Genomic DNA, 6,000 nt, shown 5'->3' on the forward strand with positions numbered 1-6,000 from the left:
CCCGCGTGTCCAGGCTCAGCGATGGGAAAGCCAGGGGGCCCGTCTCTGATTTCTCCTGCTCCCACAGTCCTTCCATCTAAGCTGTTGCCACCTCCCAAAGTGTCCCCGGGCTCACTCCATCTCTGCCATCCTCACCTGGCTCACCTGGTCCAGCCCTCACCGCCCACCGGAGCTGCTCCCGGCCTGCCTCTGGCGCCCCCTTCAGGCAGAGCCGCCTCGCGTGGGCACAGCTTTGCCCTGGGCTTCTGTCCTTTCTCTCCAGCCCGCCCGGCTTCCCATCTACCACGTGCAGCCGAAGCCTCTGCCTGATCCTGAGGGTCTTCGTAATCCCCTCTCACAATGCATTTAGACTGGACCATCTGCTTAATAATTTAAATCTCTTTCTTCAGCTACTAAGTGAGCACTCATTGAGTGCCTACTGTGTGCTGAGCCCTGTGTTTGTCTGAAGGGGTGAGGAGATGAAGGAAGGATAGTCTGTCCTCAAGGTGGATACAGTCTTCCTCTGTTAAATGTGCATAGCACTTGTACCTATCTCTTTAGACTGTGGTGAGGCTTAAATGAGTGATTATAAGCAAAGCACATAGAACAGTGCTTGGTACAGAGCTAGTGATAGCTATTATTATTTTTCTAACTCACTTTGGGTGTATGAATTTATTTAATCCTAATAGTAACCTTTTGAGGTAGATATATACCCATTTCAGATGGGGAAACTGAGGGACAGAGAGGTTAATGAGCCTCTCCAAGTTCGCACAGTTGATAAATGGAGGAACTATCACTTGAACCCTTTGTCACTTCAAAGGCCACTACATTTTCACGTAGCCAGGGGACATCTATAGAGATGCCTCGGGGGTTGCTCAGGACATGGGTACCACTATCTAAGCAGAGCTCTGGTTTAACACTGGCTTTTCAAAAAAAAAACAAAGCATTTATTTAAAAATTTTTGAAAGTGTTGCTACAAAGGGTGTGGAAACCAGAACCCACTAATCTTGGTCTATCCCACATCTCAAGGACGAAGAAATAGAGGTGGAGCCATGGGAAGGGACTCATTCCAGGTGGAGACTTGGTGCATGGCTATGGCCCAGGTCTCCTTGCAGTCACCTCTGGTCTCCCCTCTGTGCCATCTCACCCTGATCAAGGGCCCTTAAGCAGATTGAAAACTTCCCTAAGTGAACAGGACGACCACAAAACATTAGGGGCATGATGGGAAGGTAGCTGGTGACGCCAGTTGGGAACCAGGCCTCCCCCAGAGGAGCCAAGGAGAAGGCGAATGAACCTGGGCTTGGCACCAGCCCGCAGAGGCGGCCCAGTCCTCTGGGGCTCCACCCACTCGTCTATGCAAATGCAGGGGAGCAATTTGCATAGGGAAAATGTAATTACCCAAATTGGAACAGGGCCAGGACCTCATCGCCTGGACTGGGAAGTGCTGGAGGATCCTTCAGAATATAAAAGCCGCCTCCTTTTCCTCTCCCCACATCCCCAACCCTCCGGAGTCAGATCAGAGGAGCCTCAGAAATGAGAACATTCCTGCTGAGAGCCCTGCAGAGAGACCCTGCTTCCTACAGCCTCAGGGCTGGGAGGGCAGGACCCCTGGGGTCCCTGCTGTAAGGGAGGAGAGCTTGGGTTTCTAAGTCCCCACACTCCTGCCAAAGTTATCTAACTGGGACGGTACTTGAGCTCTCAAGTTACCATGTTCGTATTGTTTTGTTTTATAAGTTCTCATTAAACGGATGACTGTCTGCCGCCCTCTCTGGGAAGAACTTCAAAGCAACTGACCTTTGACCAAAACAGACGATGCACAGTTTGCACATCCATAAACACCAGTCCTGAAGGAGGCAGTAACCCTTCCTGAAATAAATCTCTGGGAGAGGAGCCACACGCCACCTTGGGCACATTCCTTGACCTTGGGGTTCACATTGGCAAACTAAGGGAATTGAACATACGATCCTCAAGCTTCAGATCACTCCAGCATTCTAGTCCTCCCTGACCTCCTGAGTAGTCCCCAGGAAACTCACGAACAGATGACCTCCGTAAACACCCGTGTATCAATCATGCGATGAAGACCGTCGAAGCACACCTCCACCAGGAGAGGATGAACCGAACGTGCCAGGAAGCCTGTAATACTCCAACCACCCAGCGGCAACACACGGAAAGGCGTTAATCCATCCTTCCGTTTAGTCAGTCTGTTCATTCCATCCCACAAATAAGAGAGTAGTAAGCACACATTTGACTCACTGAGGACTGGATGAGAAACTACAAATAAAACGTAATTAAGAGCCACCTGGCCTTGGGTGCTCACCTTGAGTGGGGCCAAGCTGGCTGCCTACAGAGGCCATTAGCATAATCTTCCTGCAGGTGTTGTCCTGGGGTAACATGGCCCCTAGTCATTCCTCTGCTGGAAAGGGAGGGCTTTGTTTAAGGGCTCCTGTTTGATTTCCAAAGCCAGCACAGGCTCTTATGGGAAACAGTGGGGGACTGCTCCGTGCTTGGAGAAGTGCCTTTGCTCAGGGCAAAATCTGCTGTTTGGTGAACTGCTCTGCCTTCTCTTTGTGTCAGTGTGATTTGAGGCAACCATGAAGCTTTAACAACGCAGAAAATAAATCCCCATTAAAATATATGCACCTTAAAGAGCTGAGTTCTCAACCCAAACTGTGGAGGAGAACCGCACATTGCCCCTCTCCGTCCCTGCCTGTCACCTGCCTGACTATCCCTCAAGGCCAAGTTAGGAGACCTGCCTCCCAAGAAGCCTCCCTTGATCCTTCCTGGCTGGGAGTGACTTCTCACCCCTCCGACCACCCATACACATTTATTTATCAAGCCCCTCGGGTGGAATTTGATGTGGATGATGGCCAGATTGGATTGCAATGTGAGCGCCCCAGGAGTGGCTAGTCAGTGCCCTTCGGCTTGGTTTCAGCCTGGTGTTCCCATTTTATATGCACCTTCCACCCCATTCCTAGACATCACAGGGGCTCCTGAAATGTTTGTTGAATGAATGAATGTACTTGGCTGCAGAATCGGACCCTTCATGTCCCTACCCACAGCCTAACTAAAATCCACAGTACTCAAGATACCTGGCAATGACAACCCCCGCTGAGCCCCCAGGAAAGCCTAGCTAGGCGCAGTTCCTTGGAGGTCCCAGCCCTCAGAGACTGATCCCCTGGACTCTGATCTCATGTGGCTGGGACTCCTACCTACTCCTACTGTCTTACTGGCCTCTAATGTCATTTACCTCTTGCTGCGCAACACACTTTTCATCTGGCTATAGTATGTTTCTCTAGCTGAGACATAAGGTCACTATCACTAAAAGCCAACCAAGACTGTATCTCTCTGTCCCCTTCAGAGACCAGAATTGTAGTAAGTACTGATGGATGCTTAATACATACTTACCAATGGATTGACCAACCCAGGCCTCACTTTTTGGTCTAAACACCTATGCAACAGACAGGCAGTGACTAACCTTTTAGAGCTGAGACATTTCTCCAGTTGTCCTCACAAAATAATGGCTCTGGGACCAGGAAGGTGTTGGGGATAAATTCAGGAAGACTTGACTGCAAAGCTGTTTACTCTACGCAGGACCTTGTTTTACCTGAGTCAGGCTTTGATGGCAAGGCCAGCCTGGCTCTGGTCCCTGCACCACCTCTCACCATCTGTGGCTCCTTGGATGAGTTGTAATCTCACTGGGCCTATTTTCTTATCTGTCCATTCTTTCTTTTCACCTTAAGTGCCAAGTCCTGTCTTAATTCCTGGGGAAATAAAAATAAAGACAATCCCAACTCTAATAAACAAGTTTGTAGTTAGCAGGAGAGACATGCAGAATAGTGTAAATGACAGTGTAGTCTGGTGCTGCAAAGAGATTAAGTAAAAAATGGTAGGATATGCACCCCCCTGGGGACCACAGACACTCCCACCACCTGTAGGAATTTAAGACTTCCAAAGAGGGCGACATCAAATTGGGCAAAGCAGTCGAAGAAAGGGCTTACCAGGCAGAAAGTATAGGAAGTGTATTAGTTTTCTATTGTTGCTGTAACAAATTACCACAAATTTAGTGACTTAAGACAAAACAAATTTATTATCTTACAGTTCTATATATAGGTCAGAGTCTGATATGGGTCTCACTGGGCAAAAGCCACGGTGTCAACAGGACTGTATTCCTTCCGGGAGGCTTTAGGGAAGGGATCATTCCCCTGCTTTATCCAGCTTCTGGAAGCTGCCTGCATTCCTTGGCTCACAGCCCCATCCTCCATCTCCAAAGCCAACAATAGCAGGTTCATTCCCCCTCACCATCGCATTGCTCTGACCTCCTCCTCTGCCTCCCTCTTCCAATTTTAAGCACCCTTGGGATTGCATTGGGCCCACTCAGCTACCCCAGAACACTCTCCCTATTGTATGGTCAACTGATTGACAACACAAATTCACTTTTGCCATACACAGTAGCAGATTCACAGGCTCAGAACATGAACAACTTTGAAGAACCAACATTCTTCCTCCCGCCGCAATGGCAAAGGCACAGAGATGTGTGAGGACTTGTTCTGTCTGGGAACAGAGAAGGGTTCAGAGGTCAGTGCGTGGTGATCAGGGAAGAACCGGGTTATAAGGGTCCTTGCATACCAAGCACAGTACTTATTCTTTTATCCACTGCAGCATTTAAGTAGAGGAGTGACCTTGTCACCTTCATTTTCTGAACACTCTAGCAATGGGGTGGAAAGGATCCAGAGGGATGTGAGGCAGGGAGACTGGTTAGGAAGCCACTGGGGCAGTCCACACAGGTGGAGACAAAGGCTGAACTGAGGCAGTGGCTCTGGGATAGGCAGAAGGGGATAGATTTGAAGTTACATCAGAGGAATAATGGCCAGGATTTGAAGATTGCTGGGATGCAAAATATAAAGGAGAGGGAGGCCTCTCCTGCCCGCTTTGCGAGGACATAGTGAAGCCTGCCTAGGAAAGCTTCTTACCAATGCAAGAGCCCAGGTAGGCATGTCGTTACTCACCTGTTCATAGGCAAGAGCAAATACGGTCTCCTCCTCTGAAGACACCACTCTGCAGCTCATCAACAAATGTTTCACTGGCCCCTTTCATGTGCTCACTGGCCTACGTTCTACAGGGAACCAAAAAGGTCTCTGAGGTGCTTCTGCATGTGCGAGGTGACAGGTATTGCAGGAAGCCAGGACACAAGAGTCAAGAGAAGTATAATAACACAAGTGCCAAAGAGCTAGCCAGTCTGGCCCACACCGGGAACTTGGGTGTGGTGTACCCAGGTGTACGTGTACTCACCTTCATATCACTAAGTGCTTTCGATTTTATCTTCTAAACACTCCTTGATTCCACATCCCCTCTGGCTTTAAGGTCAGGCCTTTCTTAGTCTTCATTTGAATTAGTATAAAAGCCTCTGAACCAGCTCCTTGTCTCTAATCTTGCTCCCCTCCCATCTATTCTTCAAATGACAGCCAGAGAGAATGATTTCTCTAACTTTAATCTGATCTTAACACTATTCAACTTGAAATAATTCAATAAAACATAGGGAGAACATTTGAAATATAAGAGCAGGGAAGGCCTTTCTAAACAGGACATAAAACAAGCGATCTATACAAGAAAAGAATGATAAATTTGAATACATAAAATTAACATTTTCTACTTGGAAAAAATGCCATAAACAAAGTCAAAAGACAAACAACAAACTAAGAAAAAATTATTTGCAATATAAATGACAAGGCACTAATAGCCTAAATATATAAATGGTGTCTACAAATCAATAAGAGAAAAACCTAACTATCCAATACAAAAAATTGGCAAGGGAACATGAAGAGAAATGAAATATAGATAGCTTTTATACATGTGAAAAGAAGCTCTAACTCACAATAAGAAAAACGCCAATTTCTCTAAAATTAGACACAATCAGATTGACCATGTCAAAAAGTTTGATGATACACTGAATTGATAAGTTTGGGGATATACACTCTCTTAAGTGCTACTGGTGGGAATATGCTACCATTTGGAAACTGTAAA

The sequence above is a fragment of the Propithecus coquereli genome, unplaced genomic scaffold (genome assembly GCF_000956105.1).
Source record: "Propithecus coquereli isolate 6110/MARCELLA unplaced genomic scaffold, Pcoq_1.0 Scaffold181, whole genome shotgun sequence".
Taxonomy (NCBI): Eukaryota; Metazoa; Chordata; class Mammalia; order Primates; family Indriidae; genus Propithecus; species Propithecus coquereli.